The 25548-nt window shown below is 34.2% G+C and overlaps 1 protein-coding gene across 6 annotated transcripts in view; it reads right to left on the minus strand.

The window, feature by feature from the left end:
- The window catches only part of TRIQK (triple QxxK/R motif containing), a 147389-nt gene that overhangs the window by 108675 nt on the left and 13166 nt on the right, over positions 1–25548 (minus strand). The window lies entirely within an intron of this gene.

Consider the following 25548-nt stretch of genomic DNA (forward strand, 5'->3'; position numbering starts at 1 on the left):
ATGATTCAGATCTTCAGAGATAATTCTCCACACTTAAGGAAATGAAAAAAATAAGTTGTTTGGGAGACTATCAAAGCGTGACACAGTAGACAATGTATACTTTGACATAAATATAACATTGAGATAAGTTATTACAAGCAGGAAAAAATTCCTATTGTGTAAAACTGGAGAGCTAACCAGTGGTCTTCTTAAGTTTTCAGGAATCAAAGTGACCATCTCATCTTCACTTTGTCAAATTAAATTCCTTTATAGCTGCAGAAAAAAAATGTCAGAACTTCAATAGGTGAAAAGGTGATTTCTAAAATCCTGATCACTAGCCAACATGACATAAAAATTCATAAAGAAAGAAACTACAAGATAGTTAGCTGTGTAACCCTAAAAAGTCATATACCAAGAAAGGAATCTTAGTTGTTGGGACTCATTCTTCAACTATGTGATGGAACTAAAATGCAGTATCAACAAACAGTGCTGGAACAACTGTATATCCTTATGGAAAAACAAAGCCCAAATTAGACCCCTATCTCACACCAATTATAAATATCAATTTAGGAACCCAGTTGAAAATAAAGCTACCATATGACCCAGCAATTGCACTACTGGGTATTTACCCCAAAGATACAAATGTAGTGATCCGAAGGGGTATGTGCACCCCAATGTTTATAGCAGTAATGTCCACAATAGCCAAACTATGGAAAGAGCCAAGATGTCCATTGACAGATGAATGGATAAAGAAGATGTGGTATATATATATATATATATATATATATATATATATATATATATATATATATAATGGAATATTATGCAGCCATCAAAAGGAATGAGATCTTGCCATTTGCAACAACGTGGATGGAACTAGAGGGTATTATGCTGAGCAAAATAAGTCAATCAGAGAAAGGCATGTATCATATGATCTCACTGATATGAGGAATTCTTAATCTCAGGAAACAAACTGAGGGTTGCTGGAGTGGTGGGGGGTGGGAAGGATGGGGTGGCTGGGTGATAGACATTGGGGAGGGTATGTGCTATGGTAAGCACTGTGAATTGTGTAAGACTGTTGAATCACAGACCCCTACTTCTGAAACAAATAATACATTATATGTAAAAAAAAGAAAAGACAAAAGAAAAGATAGTAAGAAGGGAAAAATGAACGGGGGCGATCGGAATGGGAGACAAACCATGAGAGACTATGGACTCTGAGAGACAAACTGAGGGTTCTAGAGGGCAGGGGGGTGGGGGGGATGGGTTAGCCTGGTGATGGGTATTAAAGAGGGCACGTATTGAATGGAGCATTGGGTGTTATATGCAAACAATGAATCATGGAACTCTACATCAAAAACTAATGATGTAATGTATGGTGATTAACATAACATAATAAAATTTTTAAAAAAATCAATTTAGGATGGGGCGCCTGGGTGGCTCAGATGGTTAAGCATCCGCCTTTGGCTCAGGTCATGATCTCAGGGTCCTGGGATCAAGTCCCATGTCTGGCTCCCTACTCAGTGGGGAGCCTGTTTCTTCTTCCTCTCCTTCTGCCCCTCCCACTGCTCATGCTCACTCTGTCTCTCTCAAATAAATAAATAAATAAAAATCAATTGAGGATAGATCATAGACCTAAACAAAAGAGCTAAAACAATAAAGCTACTAGGAAAAAAAGAGATTATCTTTATGACTTTGGAGTAGGCAAATATTTCCTAGAACACAAACAGTATACACTATAAAGAAAAGAAAAAAAGAGGATGTACTGACCTTCATCAAAATCAGTTTTTGCTCATCAAAAGACACCAGGAAGAAAAAAGAAAATATGTAATTTACAGATAGTTTGTAAATATTCATAATACCTGTATCTGAAAAAAGAACTTACATCCAGAATGTATAAAGAATTACTCAATAATATACAACATACAACCCAATAAAAAAACAGATGAAGGACTTCAACAGCAACTTCATCAAAGAAGATATACAGATGACAATAGGTACATGAAAAAGCTCAATACCATTAGTAGTCAACAAAATGCAAATTGAAATAAGAATTAAAATACCACTACACCCACTAAAATAGTTGAAATAAAGTTTTACTATACAAAATGTGGGCAGGATGTGGAGCAACTGACATTGCTGATGGGAGTGTAAAATCACAACCACTTTGGAAAAATTGGCAATTTCTTACAAAGTTAACTGCCAGCAATTCTACACCTAGGTATTTATCTAAGAGAGAGAAATGCACACACCCACAAAAAAGCTTTGTACAAGGATGTTCATAGTATCTTTATTCATAATAGCCAAAAATTGGAAATAGCCCTCATGTTGATCAAGAGCAGAACTGGTAAACTGTGGTTTATTCATACAGTATAATATTACACAGAAAAAAAATACTGATAATATGCAACAATGGAGATAAATCTCAAAAAGAGTGTGCTGAGTGAAAGAAGCAATGGCTCCTTTAGACCTAAATCAAGTGAGTATTCATCAGTTTGATGTGCCCTTGTAACATCATTTAACAATGGTGATCCCTGCCTCTTCCCTGAAACACTCATTAAAACACTTGCTTCCCATGGACAAAGGAATATATAAGAGATAAGAAAGCAGATATGGAAAGCATAGACAAATCTATTACAAAATAAGTAAAGGGAAGGGGAGAGATAGGATATTACTCAGAGAGGGAGAGGTTAGGGAAGATTTTTTTTGTTATACTTTGTTTTGTTTTACTCTTGAGGGCTTGTTTGTTTTTGAGTACAGATGGAAATCGGAGTCAGTCTAAATAGTAAGTAGAAGGAGCCAATAGAAAGTGAGAGGTGAAAAGACAGGAATAAAAATAAAAAAAAAAAAACGATTTTCAAGTAGGTAGGAAGAGATAGAATTCAGTGCACACTTGAAGTAATAATCACAGCAAACTACCTCTTTCACTTTAACAGTAGAGAGGAAAAAAGGATGGGTAAGACTAATGTAAGTTTTGAGGTTTGGTAGTCCAAAGAAGTTCCACCTGGCAGCTCCACGTTCACCATGAAGTAGGAGGCATGATTATCTTCTAAGAGTGAAATAGAAGGTAGAAACTTTGGAAATTTGAGTGCAGAGGCTGGAATTTATGCTGGGGATATTTATGCAGGGGCAAAATAGAAAAGGCTGTCCAGGGAAAACAGGATTAATGAGAAACACTATGAGACCGAATTAATTTGGTAACCATGAACCCATGGTAACATTAAGCTACATGATTGAAAAATAGCATTTTTCCCCCCGAGTGCTCAGCTGTTCACTGCTGGCTTTGGGAAGGGATAGATAGCTGGATTAAGCAAGTTCAGGTTTTCCCAGAGAGGCATGACAGAAGGGCAGTAGGGCAAAAAAGTTTAAGATACTATATAAAGTGGATAAAGTGATGTGTCGTGGCGTCTAAAACTAGAGAAGGAAGTGAAGACACCAGAAGGTATAGAGTTAAGCAGAAAGTGAACTAATTTTTGGACTTTAAAATTTGGATGAGGTCAAATAACCAGTTTGGGGAAGAAAAGAACTAGATTTTGTTTGACTAGAGAACTAAAGGTTATCAACAGAGAGTATGGAGTGATTGATGTTATTACTGAGATGGAGTAGGTTATGATCCAGAGTGACTAAAGCAATAGGAAAATAGCATGGCAGACAAGGAAATGAGGGTCAGGATAATACAAACATCACACATGTGGATAGTGAAGGCACCCGGGGTGGTTGAAGGATTTGGGCTAAGGCGGAAAGGCTCTAAGTTAGGAAGACGGAGGAGTGACCTGGATATCCACACTTAACAGCAATTAGGAGGTTGAGGTTACTACAGTCAAATGGAATCAACTACAAAGGAGCTGGGTTTCTTGTTTCATTTGTCTTGTTTGTTTTTATATGCATGGAAAAGTAAATGAACTAGAAGTGGCAAAAAGAAAATAAAAAGATAACAACCAGACTTTTAATCCACAGGTATGTGGAGAATTAAAGAAGAGTCTCCAGTTAAGGCTTTATGGAAATGGTGTCTTTGAGAAAAATCAGGTTTCAATGAATGTCAAGAGGTAAAAGCGATAATCAATGAAGTGCTTGAGGATGGATAGGGTTCAAGAAAGATATAAAGAAAAATAGAAGAAAGAGAATAGCAAGAGATTGGTCCAGTAAAAGAATAGAAATAAACCACAGAATAACATGGGCATAAGTGGTCGGGGGAGAACAAACAGTTAAATGTGTCATCTTGGATGGCAAATAAAGATAACAGGAATGTGTAATATTTTGAATTAGGTTATCTCAAAACTGCATTGAGTATGCCGGCCTCTTCAGGAGTCACCTGTGGCCTGGGTAAAATGAGGAAATTCCAGTCCCTCTGGAAAGGGTCAGCTGGCTGGAACTGAACAGCTCAGAAGAAAGACTCAGGTCTCTAGAATATAGTTAGGTACCAACTCACCAGGAGCAACTAGAGGCTCTAGGTCAGCATTTGTCAAAATGCTGTCCATCCAACACCAACATCAAGAGTTGTGTGGGATGCTCATTAAAATGCAGATTCCCCCATCATAGTCCTAGTGAATCAAAAGCTCAAGAGCTCAGGTCCATGAATCTTCAGGGGTTTTTTGTGGTTTTTTGTTTGTTTTTTTCTTGTTTTTTTGGCCATTAATGTTTAAGAATCACTACTTTTCTTTTTAACCAGCTTATAGATAATTCTGTGCGCTAGCATTTGAGGAACGCTGCTGGAAGTAGATGGAAGGCCTCAGCAGGGACTGTGAGATCATTCACCCTCTTTGGTGGAGGCTGAATAAGACAGTATGACAAAGCTGAGGAAGCTTTTAAAAATCGGCTGAAACTTCAGACTTTTTCTAAATTCAGCAGGCGACCATAAGAGGGTATTGTGCAATGAGGTAATCAAATCAGATACTTTTTAATATGTTTAGAAAGGCTAGAAGGTTAGAAGATAATTAACAAGCTTAAAACAAATCTAGGTATTTTCCAAAGGCAATCTACTAAGAGAGCAACAACACAGCAAGTAGAAAGGAAGAGACAGTTGGTGTTTGACTTTTCAGACTTTGGGAAGAGCAGAAAGGGGGTATGAGGCAGAGGAAAAGCTGAAGATAATGGTGCGTTTAAACTTGAGTGAGGATTAAGATCCAAAGTCCCAGGCCTCATTATTCAAAGATACCCAGTTGGTGAGGTGGGAGAGAGACCAAGGAAGCTGAATTTTTAACAAGCACCAACTCCCTGCCAGGATTTTCGATCTCAAGTGGTACATGGACCACACTTGGCAAAATACTCGGTTAGAGAGATGGTATGTCTTTAACAGAAATAGGTAATATAAGGAGTAATAGGGAGAAATAGATAAGGGGTAAATGGTGAGGGTAGGGGAGTATTATAAATATACATTATAAAATGTTTATAATTGCTGTAAGAGAACAAGGCTCTTGTTTTTCCTGAACCTTATAGAACTGATTTATCTAAACATAATTGTATCACTAATTCCCTGGCCTCCATCAAAAAATACCCACAAATATTTTACTTACTTTTATTTTAATGCCTTTTTAATGCACAGATTGCCGTGGCATCTGGACACATGACATACTTGAAAACAACACATTAAATTTATACTGCCCAGAATAGACTGGGCAGAAAAGCTGCCTTGCATGTACCATCAACAATGCTCTCACTGGGGGAAGGGGGTGCTGCAGTAACAGGGTCCCATGGAATCATTTTTTTAAATTCAGAACTTTGCACGGATATCAAAGGGATAAACACTTCAAATCTGAGAAAGAGAATTTCTACCAAGTAAGTGACCATGTTCCTAACTGGAAAATGATCATTACTATTTACAGGTTTTAAATTCAGCAAAATGTGAAATGCACTTCAGTTAATTTCTTGTATTACATTTGCAAAAGGAGATAGGTTAGTTAAACTAGGATTGGTCCACGATGTAACTTTTGTCAATAAAAAGTCATTAGTGACAAAAATTAGACTATCTTTCAAATAAAGGATTTTATATAATCGCTTCTCGGCCTTTTGGCTAAGACCAAGTGAAATAAAGGATTTTATTATGTCAACTGTACTGTCAAAAATTTCTCAGGTTACAATAATATGGTACCAAATAAACAAAAGAGCAAACGCTGTGTTTCCTATTACAAAGTGCCGACAGAAGAAGAGACACATATTTGACCATATTGAAAGAGCAAAGACATCTACGATTCTAGTGTAAAACCAGTAAGGCAGGCAGTGTACACTACTGCATGCTAAGAGCTTAATGAGTCAAGACGCATGAGAAGCAAGTGTATGTTTGGCTTCAATGATCCTGAGGTAGAGAAAAGGCAGTTTTGTGTCTACTTTGACCACTAACTAATACACCTTCAGGCTGTTTTTTTCTGATGAGACAAAGAGTAATTGAAAATAGGATTATAGATCTAAAGGTCACGAGCCTTGATATTTCAATATTTATAATCCCTTTAAACTGGTTATTTTAGGAGAATCTATGAAACCCAAGATTGTTTCAATTATCATACAGATAATAAAAAGTTTTATTCTGTCCAGATGGTACCAAAAACTGGTGGCTAAAGGATGAGGGAAAACAATAAGTTCTAGATGCAAACATCTCAGATGGCATCTATTCTTATCTCTGTAATTCCTAAGTAAATATATATATATATATAATCATAATTTCTCAATATGAACTCCCTTTCCTTGGTTCTCAAGTAACATTAGCGAATTCTTATGATTCAGAGCTTTCAGTAAGTTACCACAGACAAAGGTTTACTGACAGAAAGTACATTTTTTTCTATTTAGCCCAAAGGTTTAAACACATTTCACTGGGAACGTCCAATATATCTGTGTTCAGTGTAGATGAAATGTTCTGATACACTCTAAATCTAACAAAATCACAATAACCAAGTTTGACTTATTTGAAGTTAAAAGTTTTTATTTTTCTTAGTTTGCATGTATTTACATTGAAGCAAACATGAACCAAGTTCCCCAAATATGGTCATTTTAGGACAACGTATTAACAACTTTGGGAAGTCTACTGAAAAGCTTTCCTGTGCCTTGTCGATCTCTTAAAGAGAACTTGAATATGTCATTTCCAATGTTTCTTGACCAATTTTTTTCAAATTTGCACATTATCATCTCATGAAGCCTCCATTTCATGTAAAGTTTGGTGAAATAGAGGGATTATTGGAAAGCTGATTTAGAAGGATTATAAGGGAAGTGAATAGGGCTCTGGTTGATGAATAAAAGATGTCAAGAACTGGCTAAAAGACATGCTTATCAGCTCCCCAGCTTCATGTAGGATAGGAATATTCTGCCAACAGAGACCTAAAATAGGGTGACTATATAATTTACCATCCAAGCCAGAACATTTTGAGAGTGAAAGGGAACTCTGTGACACCAGATCAGCAAGTATGAACCAGGACTGTCCATGGGCCAACTCCTGCCCCAATACACTATTGCCCTAACTATAAAGTACACAGGTACAATTCACAACACACTGTACCTCAACTAGTTTTGTCATTCATAAGGTGTTGCAGTAGAGGGAAGGAATGGCACATCTTCTGGAAAACTTACATTTCAGGAAACAAATGATTATTTTAGACAATACCCACTGCAGATATGACAATACCATGATATCAGATTGTACTGTGGGACAAACTGTCCTCATTTACGAATCTCTCTGTGACATATGGCACTACTGAGTATTTGGTCTTGAAACTAAGTTGTTGCTTTCCCAGCCAGCACTGTCCCAATTCTCCCCTTTTCCATCTTGATTTCTTTTTTACCACCTTCAATGCACTCTTCCTCAGTCTGCCTGTTAAAACACTGGTGATCCTCATACTTCATCCATTCCACATATGCTCTCCTTTGGGTATCTCATTCCCTTGAATATATGTATCAAGGGCCTATATCCCTAGCCCTGGCTTCTTTGATCATACATCAAGCATCATTCTAACTGAGTATGACCAACATGAATTTCTCATTTGTCCCAAAGACTGACTTCTTTTTCCTATGTTCTATCTCATTTATTTTCTAACTAAACTCAAGGAATTTCACAGAAGCAATGTTGTTTTCTTCTCATTGCATGTTTTCCTCAACTGGTAGTGTTAACTTTGATCACTTGATTAAGGTGATAATCTACCTGATTTCCCCACTGTGAATTTACTCTTTCCCTCTTTGTAATTAATAAGTATTTGGTTGGAGGTACTTTGAAATTATATAAAATATCCTGTTCTTCCTCAAATATGCAACTACTAGTTTAGGATTTATTGATATTTCATGCTGAATTAATTATACTCATACAGCTGTCACATGATGATTTTCTAATTTCATCATTCCTTCTACATTTATTAGCTGATATTCTATGGTATTAAAAAGTGTCTTCTTCTCCCATTTATTCATTTTTGTGTTTATAGCAATATGTACTCGTAAATTGCTGTTTTATTCAATGGGTTAAAATTTATTTATAACATTTGTTTATTTTGATGCTCAGATTGTCCTGGATTTAGCCAATGAAATGTCCTTCAAGTGATTTATATCTTTTTGACATATTGCCATCATTTTTTAAACACCTGTTATTTTCTGGCACAATAAAATATTCAAGGTTCATCTTATACCCTCCCTGATCCTGCCCTGGAATCTGCCATTTCTCCCAAGAGCTCAGTTACCTTTCAGTGAGGAATAGTATTTAGACATCAAGATCTGGGGACAGGATATGCTCCCTGCTAATGTGTGATACCATTTCCAAGCTTGTCAGTGCACAGAGCTAGGGAACATACATATTGGTGTGAAGTCAGTGCTTCCAATTTACAATCCAATGCCACACAATTCATTGTAGTTTTGCCCTTTCCACATTTATATTTGTAACTTTCTTCTCTAACAGTGACAAACCTATCAGCATTATTATCAATGAAATTTGTCATATTTACTTTTTTGTATAATATTTTGTAATAAAAAGTTAATACCTAAGATTTTTTAACTTGTAGATCTCCTAAGAAACAATGGACAAAAGCCCATGTGAACTAAATCTAACAAGTAATTAACCTATGCTAATGTAGACCAACTTGAGGGTAATAGTAATATCAAATATTAAATACCCCACAGATGTCAATCACATTATTTTATGCCTTACAGACAAGTGCTCCACTCTATGGGCAAGAAAAATGAGACTGCTCTTAAAACAACTAGGCCTATCCCTAAAGTTGACCATGGGGTCTACTTCTCATAAGCATATGTTTGCATTCTGGAGGAATAGCTAGTGGAATAAAATCAATGTTCTCTGCAGATAAGGGTTAATGGAATTCCAACAGACAACTAAAAGTGTCATTTCAATGTACACATAAATATTCATACATAAAAAAGAAAAAGACTGCATATATTGAATTGCTAACATTCAAGATCTATAAAGATCTATATTGTGCAATTACATGTATGTATATTGATTTCATCACTTAATCTAAAATTTGAAAATGATGGTTTTCACACTTTTTTTTTATTAAGCCTTTCAATTTCAGTATAGTTCACATACAGTATTATATTATTTTAGGTGTATAATATAGTGATTCAAAAATTCCCTACAATACTCAGTGCTCATCATAAGTGTACTATTTCACCCACGCCCCTAACCACCTCCCCTCTGGTAACTGTCAGTTTGTGCTTTATAATTCAGAGTCTGATTTTTGGTTTCTCTCTCTCTTTCTTTTTTCCCTTTGCTCATGTGTTTTGTTTCTTAAATTCCACATTTGAGTGAAATAATATGGTATTTCTTTCCCTGACTGACTTACTTTGCTTAGCATTATACTCTGTAGTTCCATCCATATTGTTGCAAATGGCAAGGTTTCATTCTTTTTTTATGGCTGAATAATGTTCCATTGTATATACATACCACTTCTTCTTTATCCATTCATCTATTGATGGACACTTGGCCTACTTCCATTATTTGGCTATTGTAAATAATGCTGCTATAAACATAGGGGGGCATAACTCTCTTTAAATTAGTGTTTTTGTAATCTTTTTGGTAAATATCCAGTAGTACAATTACTGAATCATAGGGTAGCTCTATTTTTAATTTTTTGAGGAACCTCCATACTGTTTTCCACAGTGGCTGCACCAGTTTGCATTCCCACCAACAGGCCAAGGGGTTCCTATTTCTCCCCAATCCTTACCAATATTTGTTTCTTGTGTTTTTGATTTTAGCTACTCTGACAGTTGTAAGGTTGTATCTCATTGTAGTTTTGATTGGCATTTCCCTGATTATAAGTGATGTTAAGCATCTTTTCATATGTCTATTGGCCATCTGTATGTCTTCTTTGGAGAAATGTCTGTCTATGTCTTACTTGTTTTTTGGGTGTTGAGTTGTGTAAGTTCTTTATATATTTTGGATACTAACCCTTTATTGGATATGTCATTGGCAAATATCTTCTCCCATTTAGTAAGTTGCCTTTTAGTTTGTGGCAATTATTATTTATGGCAATTATCACTTACGCTAATTATTAGTCATTTCAATGTGTATTACCTATTTCAAGTAATTAGATTTTCAAATTCAACAAAAACACCCAAAAACAACAAAAAGTGAAAAAGTCACTTAAGTCCATCTAGAGAAGAGCAAAAATATTTCACTTATATGTAGATTCTAAAAAAACAAATGAACCAAAAACCTGAAAAAAAAAAAAACAGAAACTAACTCATAGTTACAGAGAACAAACAGTTGCTTGTAGAGGAAAGGGGGTGGGTAAAAGGGGTAGGGGCACGGGCAAAATAGGTGAAGGAGATTAGGAGATACAAACTTCCAATTATAAAATAATTAAGTCATGGGGAAGAAAATACAGCATGGGGAATATAGTCCGTAGTATTGTAATAACAGTATATGGTGACAGATAGTACTTACACTTACCATAGTGAGTATGGTATATTGTATAGAATTACCAAATCACTATATTGTACAAGTAAAACTCATATAACATTGTATGTCAACTATATTTCCATAATAGGAATGTTTTAAACACTTCAAAAAAATCACCTAGATTTTTCTTTCTCTCTCCTTCTCTTTGGCTAACTTTAGGAAAAGTTAACTGGAAAAGAAAATCCTAGTTTGGTACATAGATGGTTTCTAAGAAACGTTCAGTGCTAATATACCAGGCCAGAACATATAAAATTTTAGTTGAGCCCAGGCTTAAAAAAAAAAAAAAAAAATGGATGACCTTGACAAAATCATGTTATTTCCCTTCTTAAATGATTCCCAAATTTCCTTCAAATTAAAAAAAACTAGTGTACATGATCATATGTATCAGGTTAAGGATAAGTATTTTCATGCCTACAAACAAATCGTAGAAACAAGCATATTGGAGAGGCCCAATAATAATACTACATATATTTTAAATATATCTTTTAAAACCAATGAAAGATATGTTCACTGAAGTAAACTTAATCTGAGTATATAAGGGGAAATAAACATCTCAAGGCAACCATCAGAATGCTCTTATTGGTTATTTTGTTTCTAATAATTTCATAATCCTGTATGACTTACTAAAAAATAGCTTTATTAGTAAATAAGTGTCAAAAGTATAAAAATAACTAGTACACATCCAATTTCATAGAAATTGCATTAAATGCATTCATTATATTGAAGTCTCATGTGATTATATCATTACCGTTTTACTAATATAAGGATTTCTCAGACTGGTAGTTTTGAAACAGATTGTGTTATTAAAACTTATATTTATAAACAATGATGCAAATTGCTCATTTTTAAAACCACCAAACTATACTGCCGGAGAAATACAATAAAAAGTATTGAGTTTAAAAACTGAGAAAATAGGTTAATGGGGAGAAGCACTGGGTTATTAACTAATATAATTCTACTATGTAGAAACAATAAATATAGAGAAAAAAGTGCAAAAATACAAAAGTAAATTTATTCTTCTTAAAAGATTTAGAGAGAGAGAGAGATAAAGGGGGAGACAAAGGGAGAGAGAGTCTTAAGCAGACTCCATGCTGAGCGCAGAGCCCGGCGTGGGGCTCAATCTCATGACAGTGAGATCATGACCTGAGCCAGAACCAGGAGTTGGATGCTTAACCAACTGTGTGACCCAGAGGCCCCTGAAAGTGTGTGTGTGTGTGTGTATATATATATATACATATATATATATTTCTATAACAATGGATCAATAGAGAAAAATACCCCAGATATGAACCAAAACACAAATGAGAAAACCATATTCTACTTTGTACTGGGTTCTATCTCCCATTGCCTATTCCTTAATTCCTATTCTATCAAATATATAATGCCTTTTTTTTAAGATTTATTTATTTATACTGGAGAGAGAGAGTGAGAGGGGGCAGAAGAAAAGAATCACTGGGGCAGACTCCCTGCTGAGTATGCAGCCACACCACAGAGCTCTATCCCATGACCCATGAGATCACAACATGAGCCAAAACCAAGAGTTCAAGGCTTAACTGACTGAGCTAACCAGGTGCCCCTGTAATGCCTTTTATAAGGCATTTCATTTAAAAAGATGTCAAAGTATTGCTTGATAGCTGACCTAAGAGCATTCAGTTTCACAAAAAAGAAATAATTAAAGAAGAGCTATCAAGTGAAAATATGGAAGATATAGATTTAGAATAGTTAAAAAGCAATAAAAGACTTTACATTCCCAGCAATGTTATGGATTACTGAGATTAAAACATTTCAACTGCAAACTACCAAGAAATTACAGGGTTCTGTTTACATGAGTGTTCATTTTGTGAAAACTGAACATCTAACACTCTTGTGTCATGTTGTTTTATGTATTATATTTATAATTTAACTAAAAAGAAAACACTAGGAAAAAAAGGAGTAAAGTCTCCCAAATTACAAGGAGTGATAAAATAACTAAATAAACTAACAGCAATAAACAATGAAACAAAGATGCAAAAGAGAGGAGATGATCAACATAGACAAAAGCTGATCTTTTGAAAAATAAGAACATGGAAAAAACTCTTGTGATAGAACAAGAAAAAAGGTACAAAAGTATTAGAAATGTATGAGGGAACATAGCTAAACATTCATCAACTAATGCTATTAACAAGAGGATACTGTAAAAAAAACTTCTTATCAATAAATTTAAAAACTAATATAAAATATCATTTCTTAGAAAACAGATTTACTAATACCAGTTCAAGAAGGTAACGGTAGCATAAAACTGAGCAGAACAAAATTCATTTAAAGGAATCAATCAGTTTTTAAAATCTACCCTTAAAAAGTAAAAGATATACACACAAAACAAAAACAAGACTGGATAGTTTTATAGGTAAATTCTATTAACCATTCAAGAGACAGAAAATCCATATAAACAGGCTATAACAGACCCACAAAATGATAAGCTATTTTGAAAAATACAAATAGGTACAACACTTCTCAACTTATTTCATGAGGCTAACAAACCCTTACAATGACACCAAGGCACCAAGGCAAGGACATTATGAGAATGAGAAATCATAGGTCCAACTCACTTATAAAGAGAGAGATAAAAATCCTAAATATAATATTAGAAAATAAATACAATATGTATAATCATAATAACAAAATTTACCACAATAAAGCTGGGCTAATATGAAAGGATAGTTTATCACTAGATAATACACTAGTAATATTCTCCATGTTAACTGATTTAAGGTGAAAAAAAATTGGAAGTCCTCAACAGATACAGGAAAAAAAAGTTATATTCAATGTCCACTGATTCTTAAAGAGTGAGAGAAAGAAGAAACGAAGGGAGGGAGGAGAGAAAGGAGACAAAGGAAGGAAGGAAATAGCAATAGAAAAGAACCTTCTTACTCTGTTGACAGGTAGCAAACAAAGAAAAGATTATCCTTAATAGTGAAAATCATGAACAAGACAAAGTTAATCACTGTAATCAGAAATCCAGGCAATACAGTGAGACAAGGGAAGACAGGACATAGGGATTGAAAGGAAAAAAAAGTTATTATTCACAAATAATACAACTGGGGAGGGGCAGAGAAAAGCTACAGGCAAATTATTAGAATCTGTACAAGATTCTTCATAAGAGCTCAGCAAAGTTACAATTTATAAAGTCTATACACAAAAATCATAATTACTGTAGCAATAAATTTTTTTAAATATCTATAAATATGAATACCTATAAAATATATGCAACCTCTTATGGAACTTCCTTAAGAGATTAGATTATTACAATAAAGTAAGAGTAATTAATGAGCATTTTGGGGAGTGCTACAGAATGTCTAGTAAAATCTAAGATATGTATATACCAGCACCATCAATTCCACTGCTGATTATATGAATTAGAGAAACAATCCTCTATGTGAACAAAATACCTAAAAAGGCTACTTAATAACAGCAAAAATTAAAAAAAGTGAAAAAAAAATCCAAAGTCCTATATGTACACCACAATTCATTCATCAATGAAATACAGTGCAGTTAAAATGTGTGGGCAATGAAGGGCACTTAGGTGGCTCAGTCGGTTGAGCACCCCACTCTTGGTTTTGGCTCAGGTTGTGGGATCTACCCCACCTGGGGTTCTGCATTCAGCACAGGGTCTGCTCGGGATTCTTTCTCCCTACCTCTCCCTCCCTTTCTGCTCCTCTCCCCCAACCCCCCATTCACTCTCTCTTTCTCTCTAAAATAAATGAATAAATAAAATCTTTAAAAAAAATCTGTGGGCAATGATACACCTGTTAATACATTTACATAACATTTTAAAACATTCAAGGGACGCCTGGGTGACTCAGTTAAGCATCTGCTTCAGCTCAGGTCATTAATTTCAGGGTCCTGGGATTGAGCCCCAGGTAGGACTCACTACTCAGTGGAGAGTCTACTTCTCCCTCTCCCACTGCCTGACCCCCCACTCGTGTTCTCTCTCTCTCAAATAAATAAATAAACATTCAAATCAATAGCTGATACTATTTAGGGAAAATATATAGTATATATAATATATATATTCATGCTTCTTAATAATAAACATCAAAATATCAAATTCTTTGGTTATCTGGTACAAACAAGGAAGACAGATACAACTGAGATTGCTTGCACAGAGGTATTTAATTGGATCTGTAAATAGCATACAATTGGATCTTGCTTTTTTACCCAATCTGAGAATATTTGGTTTAAAGCAACTGACTCTTGGGTTTGGCTCAGGTCATGATCTCAGAGTCTTGAGACTGAGCCCCGCATCAAGCTCTGCACTCAACATGGAGTCTGCTTGAGTTTCTCTCTCCCTCTGCCCTTCCTCCCCCACAAATAAATAAATCTTTTTATAAGTAAATAAATAAATAAATGGGAGCATGAAGATCACTTTATTTAATGGAATTATGTTTGTGTTTATATCCACTATCATGTAATTTATTTTCTATTTGTTCCATCTATTCTTTTCCTTGTTCTTCTTTACCTGCTGCTTTGTGATTAATTGAACATATTTTAGTATTCTATTCTACCTTCCCCTTTAATCTGTGGTTATTCCTCTTTGTTTTGCATTTTTAGTGGTCACTTTAGAATTTATAATGTCCATATATTGCTTATCATAGTCTATCTTCAAATAATCTGCTACTACATTACATATTATGTAAGGCTTTACAACAGTAAACTTCCATTCCCCTTCCCCAATCTTTTGGGCCATTATTTTTTTTTTTCAGGCAAGAGCACAACTTTATTTTCACCTATAATAAACCACAATTGACAACAGCAAAGGTGGCTGTGCAGTTCAACTTTTTGTTTTAATAAAATCAGAATATGCACAGCACATGCAATGTTAGCATCTAACCTAATACAATAAGCAATTACTAAAGCTACAGTGACTTGAAGTTCAATCTTTACATTCACAAGTTTAAATCCATTCTTACGTGATTTTTGAAACCTTATTTACTAACTGAAAATATTGCTTGCTGATAAAACTTGCTCAAACGCTACTGCTGAATGTACAAGTCACTGAATATGCCAATGCAACAAAGATAACCACATGTTTGAGGATTGCAACGTGCCAGACATTCACTGAAAAAAAAAAATACACACAACTAAACAAAACTCACACAACAAACATCTGAGAATCTGGACACTTCTTATCAGTGTTTTTGAAGTGTGTCATTAATATCTTAAGACAAGTGTATCTAAACCTTGGCATGGTTTCATTTCAAGTCGCCAATTTTGTTTTTACTAACATCAGAAAGTTACAGCTACACTGCCAATGCTGGGTCTGCTTAATTTGACTTAAGAGTTTAATATGACTTAACATTAAAAGCTCACACTACCCCGAAACATAAATTTCATGCATACAGTTACATGTTACAGCTACATGTATAATAAATAAGTCATAGCCAATATATTTGCTTTAAACAATCAAGTATATTTTTAAAATTTTTAGAAGTGAGAAAAATGTTTTTCATATTTACCAACATAGTTACTATTTCCACTTCTCTTAATTCATTGTATAGATTGATGTTTCATTTTCCTTTCTCCTGAAGAACTTCCTTTAACATTTCTTGCAGTGCAAGCTTTTGGCAACAAATTCTCTCAGCTATTTTCTTAGATACAAAGTGTTTGTCTTTCATGTTCCAAGAATATTTTTGCTGGGTATAGAAATCTATTTTCTTTCTTTCAGTACTGAAAGATGTCACTCCTTTGTCTTCTGGTTGGCATAGTACTGAAGAACACTCTTCAAATGTATTTTTGTCCTTACTTCATATACATCCCCTGCTGTGACTATTTTAGATTTATTTTATCCCTGTTTTCAACAATTTAGTCTGATGTGCTTAGGTGTCTGTTTGTTTTATCCTAGTCGGGGTTCTTTGGACATTCAACTGGCCTTCTGAGAGAACCTGGGTTCTACCCTACCCTGATCTTGCTAACAATGACAACAAAATAAGTGACAATAAGAAAATATTTTTCCAATATTTGTAATATAATTCTAATCTGAATTATGCTGTAATTGTGTGAAATTTAGACAACTGGCTTTTGTCTACACCAGTAAAGAATACTGACCTGGTTGAATACTCACATTTGAAAAGCAACATATCCATAAGATCAATGCTTTTCAGTACAACTCTAAGACTCAATTAACAAAGGTATCCAAAGAAATGATATCCATTGTTTCTCATGTTAATTATGATTGAATTATTTCCCTATCAATGAAAAACAATCCAAATTTTGAAGAGACTCTAAGAACCAAGGATTACATAAAAATTAAACTTTACAAACATTCAATGAGTTCCAACTGTGGCCTAGGTACTATCAAAGGGACATTTACATATGACAAACAATCTTTAAAGAAGTTATCCAGATGCAATTGCTATAAATCATCCTATGTTAGACCCAACTTATGTACCTCCCCAGATTCACTGCTTACTATATATAGCCTCAGTCCTTGCCCAATGGTCAACACCTGCCATTACCTTCAAAACTCATCATCTACTACCACTGTCTTGACTTCCTCTGGGTGTAAAGGCAAAAGCACAGCTTCCACTACCACCTCCACAGTCAAAGGAATACCTATTCCAACACCCAAAGAAAGCCTGGCTCCTCCCACCACTTCCAAGATTCTAATGAAGCCCCAGAGCACACAGTGTGAGATTTGACTTCCCTAACAACAATCTGAAAAGTACAAGGACATTTAACATACCATGAGATGAGCTTTGACCAATGAGAAACAAAAGAGAAGATGACCAATGAGAAACAAAGGAGAGGAAGATGCAGGCAGATAAATTTCTTTCTCTTCCTCAGTTCAGCTACGTTGTCCTTTGAACAACATAGGGGTTAGGGGTGCCAACCCACACAATCAAAAATCCATGTATAACTTTTAATTCCTCCAAAACTTAACACTAATAGTTCACTGTTGAATGGAAGTCTTGCCAATAATATAAACAGTATAAACAGTCAATTAATCCATATTTTGTATGTTATATGTATTATATACAGTATTCTTACAATAAAGTAAGCTAGAAAAAATACTTTATTCCCACAAACAATGAATCATGGATCACTACATCAAAAACTAATGATGTACCATATGGTGACTAACATAACATAATTTAAAAAAAAGAAAAAAATACTGTATTTATTGAAAAAAAAATCCACATATTTTAAATGCACAGTTCAAACCCATGTTGTTCAAGGGTCAACTGTAATTGGTTCTGTACAGCATGTCTGGAGATTCCCCACTTGACTAAACAAGTCTATGTTTTCTAATGCAGCTGTGGCCAGCTCAGTAACCACCTTGTATTTGTCTTTCTTTACACTGTTTTTCTTTTGTCATGTCCCCCTAGTATTGCACCCAAGCTTAACCTGTACCTCAAAATCTGTTGTCTGATTACCTTATAAGATAATTCATTCCTATATTTCTGTCACATCAATTCCTAAATATATTACAGCTTTTTGCAATTAACTGGGATACTGTGTGGTTTCTCAAAAACAGTTTTGCATGCCCAATAGAGACCCAGAGTAATTTTGCCTGGAATATTCACAAGTTGCTTTTCAAAAATAGAAATCTCAGTGTGTGGATTCCCTATGTCTATCCTGTTCTAAACCCAGATAAGAAAAAACTATGATAATAATGGCAGAGATGTAGGAAGTGGTATGTCAAATGTAAATACAAAAATGTTAAGTGGGTAAAGCAAGAAAGACCTCGTATTAGCTACAAAAATAATGAGGTGATCTTGGAGCACATAGTAAATCAAAGTTTGAGTGTGGGTGGAATCTGTGAATATGATGAAATATAACTTCTATGATTATGTTAAATTAAATGGCAAAAGAAGTTTCACAGATTTAATTAATGTCTGTATCGGTTGACTTTAAAATAGGGATATTATCGAGCTGGGAGTCATCTAATAATAAGAGCACTTTAAATCTTGGTTTAGAGGTCAGAGAAATTAGAAAGACTCAAACTAAAAGGGATTTGATGCCTGAGAAACTCTCCACTGCTGGATAGGGCAATGTGACAAGACATATGAGTGGCCTGAAGGAGGTCAGTTAGCTAAGAGGAAAGGAGGACTTCAGTCCTACAACCACAAGAAACTAAATTCAGCCAACAAAGTATATGAGTTTAGAAGTAGATTCTTCCACAGAGCCTTGAACATTCTGGTATGATTTCAGGTTTGTAAGACCCTGAGCAGAGAATCTAGCCAGGCCACATGGATTTCTGACCTACAAAACTGGGAACTAATAAATGGTTGTTGCTTTAAGTCACCAACTTTATGGTAATTTGTTATGCAGCAATAGAAAATTAATTAATATATACCTGGAAAAGGGTCATCTGATATCTAATCATCGAATCAGTTAAACATAGCTATGCAGGTTATTACTAGTAATTATTTTTAAAGGCAAAAGAATGTTAAATCCTTTCCTAAACTGTATTCTTATTAAAAAGTTAAAATGTCACTATATTAACATATGTTTTAGTGGCTTCTATTTTAGAATCAATTTTTATTCTACCATAAAATGGCATTAGTACTCTGCAGGTTTTCTCTCTTTCCCACTGGCCAATTTTCAACAGTGTTGATAAAATCCTCCTTCAGATAAGTTAACATTTTACCTCTGAAGCAGGTCCTCTAGAAGATATTTCCAAAAGGGAATGATTATTGTCAGCAATTTGCTATTTGCCCCCATGAACAAATAGAATGATGATCACTGATGTTCATAATGAAAGGCCACAAGCACAGGAAATACATAAATGTTTTTTGAATTAAAAAAGTCAATTATTTTAATATAGTTTACAAATATATTTTATTTCATTTTCTTTTATACACTGTTGCTTCTATATTTATATGAGTAAACATAGCATCTCCCTCAGCCATGTCATATAATAAAAGAGTTCATTTAATTTCTGCCCCAGATCTTTGTATCTGAACTTATATGTCATTCAGATATGTAAGCTACTGATTAAAAAAACATCTTTTCATCTTTATTATTTTCAAATAATTTGAAAAACATACTTTGGATCTCCTGGCTAAAGGAGTAGAAAATGAATATAGACAACCCCAGTCACATGGTCCTCAAATCCTCACTCATATAGGTATCCACTGGGAACATGCAGCAATAACATGAAAACCAGGAATAGTGACGTGCATGATTTTTACTTGCACAGTTTCATACCTTCTGTAGAACCACTTGTTTTGTTACATGGTGAGAAGACAGAGCAACAGAATGCTAACACCTTTCACTGTTTCATGTCAATTTGTTTCTTAATTTTGAGAATTGCATTTAAATTTTTACTAAACCTACCTTAGGCAAACACTCCTGCAAGGAAAGAATGGCATTTATGCAATGAACTGTCATACTAGCATGAAAAGCATTCCTTATAAAAAGATAGAGAGAAGTGATAACCAACAAAGAATTCCCATATCCTTCACTTAACACTTTTAACTGTGAGTATCATTATAAAGACTAAGGAAATAATAAAAGATGTGTAATAAACTGAACTGATAAAATCAATTAAAACGTATTCATGTTCTATGTAATTAAAGAGAGAGAGTGATAATTTTGTGAATTAAAGATTGAAGTTTAAAGGGTATACTCAGAAAATAGTCAGATACTCTCTGGAAATAAATTGTTTGCACTAGTAATGGTTTATTTCAAAGATTTAGCAATATGCTAGTCTTCATGACATTAGAATAAATAGTTTAACTGTAAGTGCTGAAAGACAAGCAATAAAAACTTTTTTTTTAAGATTTTATTTATTTATTTATTTGAGAGAGAGAGAGAGCATGACCGTGGGTGGGAGGTGGAGGAGCAGAGGGAGAGGGACAAGAAGACTCCGTGCTGAGCGCAGAGCCTGGCACAGGGCTCTATCCCACCACCCTGAGATCATGACCTGAGCCCAAATCAAGAGTTCAACACTTAACCAACTGAGCCACCCAGGTGCCCCAACAATAAAAACTTTTAAATAAAAGTTTTGGTTTCAATTATTAAAAAGAAAAAATATATAAGTCTGACAATCATAATTTGCATAAAATTTCATATTCAAGAAGATAAACAGTGGGGCTTGCTTTAATTTGACAAGCAATCTATGTAAATTATCTCTACATAAATCAGTAACCAGATTTATTCACAATAAATCAATATATTTACTACAAAAACACCCTTCTTTATGAAAAAATGTGTATGTGTGGGTGCATATACAGAACAAATATGTACAAAGGCTTTATGTGTGTACAAGCATAGATATTCATTCTGGTGTTGTCATGTGCCCAAATAGACAGGTCTGTGTATTAAGTTTAGGCATAAAATAAAATTAATTTTCAATTAAATTGTTAAAAAGAACTTACTAAACTATGTCCACAGAAATGTCCAGCAGCTTCTATTAAAAATAGAAGCAAAGAAAATTAAAAGGAAAAATATATATCTGATGTTAAATAACGTAACTATTAAAACAAAACAAAACAAAACAAAAAAAACCTTAATTTCCCAGTGAAGAAGATGGTCTGCGCAGAAAGAAAATGACTAAAATAACAAAATAGAAAATTAGAAAATGGTTTGTTTAATAAAATAGGCTAACTCTTAATAAAAATCTACTACACTTTTTAGAATACTCTGATATGAAAATGATGAGTAAATTATTTTTCAAGTGTGATCTATCTAGGAAATAGATCAGTGAAACAAAAAGAGTAATATCATCACAGCATGCAAACAGAAAATTCACATATAGAAGGAAAAAAATCACAGTTTACATTGCATTCATGTTTAAAATCAAACATCACTTTTTCACATTCTGAAGATTCCCCCCCCCAAATATGGAAAGAAAAACAAGCTAGGGCTTTAATATAATATTTTTTTCCAACCTGGAACAGCTGCAAAAAACAAATCTTGCTGGAGATAAGCTTGGTTATAAATATCAACATTCCCTTTAAATAAAGGAGTCCAGTTTTCATACCATCTGCCTCTTTCTAAAAGGGAAAAAAATATGAAAATCATAAACTAGGACATCCTCTTTCAAATAAGGCATTTAAAAATGAATGTAGTAAAAAGGCTATGAACTCCTCTGAGCCCCTGCTTTTAAACTTGCCCTGTTTAGCTCAGATCAGAAAACAGGATTTCATGAAAGTAAGCAACTCTTAGTCTATGAATAAAATGCCTTAAGCAATTAATAAAGAAAAAAATGTTCTCAAACTTTTTCACATTTATTGGCCATAATCATAATTTCTGATGGGACCATATTTCTCCTTAATGCATCACACTCCTTACTCTTCATTTTTTAACTACATTTGTCACTTTTGTTACCTCTACTTTTTCCAAAACCTTTTTACAGCCTGTGCCAAAGACTTCCATGTTATCTCTTCTATGCAAAAATCTAGTTACTAACAGAACTGGACTTTTCTTTTAATACAGATTCTATCCTCTGCAAAAATCTTTCCAATGTCTCTCTCAACACAGTGATCTTCTTATACTCAAGTTTGGATTTTATCTTAAAACCTTCTTTCTTCTTTTGCCCTTAATTATTTTTCATTCTTTGTTAATGACCTTGTGATTGAACATTTTAATTTTTCACTGTACCACATCATTACTACTTCAATAATGAAGTCCATAAACCGTATCCATTATTTAACTCCTTAAAGCATTCATAAGAGAGAATTAATGAAAGATGGCCTACCAAATAGAACAGTGCAGAGTGGTCTACTGGAGATGCATACATAAAGGAAGATCCTGTATAGCAAAACTAAGATCGCTTAAGAGAAAGTAGAAGAAACCCAAGACAGAGAAAGAGCGTCCTCTATTTTAACAATATATGTAAATGTTTAGCCAATTCCTGGAATTACAGTGGTAGGATTCTGAAAAGCTACTGTAACAAAGGCACCTAGGAAGCCCTGACATAATTCATTCTCATATTTATTCTCTCCCTTCCTCTTTTTCTCATACACACATAAAGACACACCGATATAGCTGAACAAAAAGAGCAAAATTGAATCTTCAATCCATGAGCATTTCCTGTTATTTTACGGTGCTAAGACTACACTTAAATGTGTCCTTCATAGGAAAAATATGTCTGGAGACTTTTTTTAAGTCACTTTCATTCCATTTTAGCCATAGATCACCCAGGTCTGTAATTATACAAAACAAAGTTCTTTTACAAATGACAAATGACATTTAATTGCTTTCTTGGAATGCTGTATCTTCAGTGTATAAGGAGAGAGGAGAGGGAGAGATGTCTTCAAAATAATGGTCAATAATATTTAATCTCCAATTAATTATTTAAAATATATGACCATTTCATAACAATCAATATTTCATCCTTTTCATGATTTGATGTAGGCACTACAAAATGATGGGAACAATTAGATTATCAGTGTTGCAACAGAAAAGTTGTTTTACCTTAGATCTATCAACTATTTAAATATATTTAAAAAGGCTTTTTCATATTAAATTTACTCTACTGTTTATTTTCTGAATTCCATCCACTAGAACATAGTACCACAAGAGTAGGGATCTTTGTTTTTATATACTAAGAGTCTGAAACAATTAGAAAACTGTGGCACACAGTAGACACTCAGTACATGTTTTTGAGTAAATATTTTTCAGAACATTAAGTTAAATCATCCATATTTTATGGTTAGTTATCATAAACAATTAAAAATGCTTTGAGTTTTAAAATATTACTATAAGTTCTCTACCTCTTATAGAATATGAGCCTGATAAAGGATGGGTTAACTCTTCTCTATTTTAATTCATTTCCTTTCTGGTTCTATCACTTTTTAGTTGTTTACCAAGCTAAGCTCACTTACCATTTTTAAAATGGGCACAGTAAGAATGCCTATCCCATACTGCTGTTGTGAGCACTAAATTAAATAGCTAAATATATAAAGTACTTAACATGGTGCTTCTCACATAGTAAGTGTTCATTAAATGTTATTAGTATCATTACGTCATGCTGGTTTAATCAGTTACTCACTGTTGAGGTGCCACACAGTCCAAATGGTTTTTATAAACAACAACAACAAAAAGACCCTGAACTTGATGAACTCACATTCATTTAAAAAGTAAATGAGCTCCTTTATAGTTAAGGTTCTTAAGAGTATAAGAATTGCCTCAGAATATACTATGCCTGTATTAACTTAATTACATATAAATTGTATACTTTTCTGCTACTATTTGGTCTCCTAACTATCTTCTAGTATCAGCTAAGTGGCTTCAACAAAAGTATCTTTGGATTAACTTTTAAGATGCCAAATTGCACATGCTCTTTTATTGTCAGTAAGCATTGGAAATTCCAAAGACAGCACCACTTTCATGCTTACAGTATATGCACATAATCAGTACTCACAAATACTTTGTAAAATGGTAGGCTTCTAAAAAACAAACAAACAGACTTAAACACTAGTCCCCAGTTTTAAAACTAATAACTGTTATCTCTAATTTTTGTCAAGAGTTCCAAATTACCCTCCAACCTAAGAAAGGAATCTTTTCAGGTCAACATTCCCATCAATTCTTTGTTATTCCCTCCTCAGGAGTTGTACTAAGTTGTACTAAGTTTACATATATGAAATTTATATATCTATATCCATATGTATCTATATTCCCACCACATGCATTGGAGCAGGTCAGTATGGTTCTCTTAGGGAAACAGTCTGATATTATATAAAACTGATTCTATCATCAAGGTCTCAAAATTTTAATTTGCAATAATAAATATAGCATCCCAAATATTTTTTTAAAAGATTCATTTACCTATCCATTGGACCACAGAGAGAGAGAGAGAGCACAAGCAGGGGGAGAGGCACAGGGAGAGAGAGAAGCAGGCTCTCCGGGACCCCGGGATCATGACCCAAGCCAAAGGCAGATACTCAACCGACTGAGGCACCCAGGCACCCCAGCATCCCAAATATTTTAACCACGGGTCTAATACACAATGGCAAACAAGAAACATGACTTTAGAATATCCTTTAAATTATAGAACATTCCAAGCAATGTCTTCTAAAATCTTTAAGAAAAATATCACAAGTATACCAATCATTTCTCTATCTTCTTTTCAAAAATTAAACTTCACTGTCACATTATACTACTCTCTTTTAAAGTATATCATAAAAGAATGACTTTATAAAAGCACTGGGTAACTACCTTAGAAATCTGTATTCCCTCTGTTATGAAATAATTGGGTCCTTATTAGCACATTAACCAAAATTTGGGGGCTGGAATTAGATTATATCTCATGAGTCCCTCTAATTTTAGCAGCATACACAAAAGTCTTTTCAAATGTATATTTTTTAATTATTACTGAACTCTAAACAATTTAAAGAAAAAGCAACTGAGCTTCCCAAAGCAATTTCTGCAGTAAAATGTATAATCTGATTTTTCACAAGTGCATAATACTTCCCAGCAACCTCTCTACCCCAAGTTGGTTGTATGTCCCATTGGACTCAGTAGCCATTACAATTTTCAGGACTCTCCTGAAGTCTTCCACCCACCTTCATTTTATTCTAGGCACGTGAGCTGGTTTCCCAAGTCACAAAGAAAATACAGATCACTAGGTAAGAATCGCTCACTTGCAAGCTTATTCTAACTCATTCTCTCACACACCAACATCCACATTTATACACACACCAAACACATAAATCCACACACACATGCTAAGGTATGGACACTGTTCATGCCATTACCTC

This window comes from Zalophus californianus, chromosome 4 (assembly GCF_009762305.2).
Source record: "Zalophus californianus isolate mZalCal1 chromosome 4, mZalCal1.pri.v2, whole genome shotgun sequence".
NCBI lineage: Eukaryota > Metazoa > Chordata > Mammalia > Carnivora > Otariidae > Zalophus > Zalophus californianus.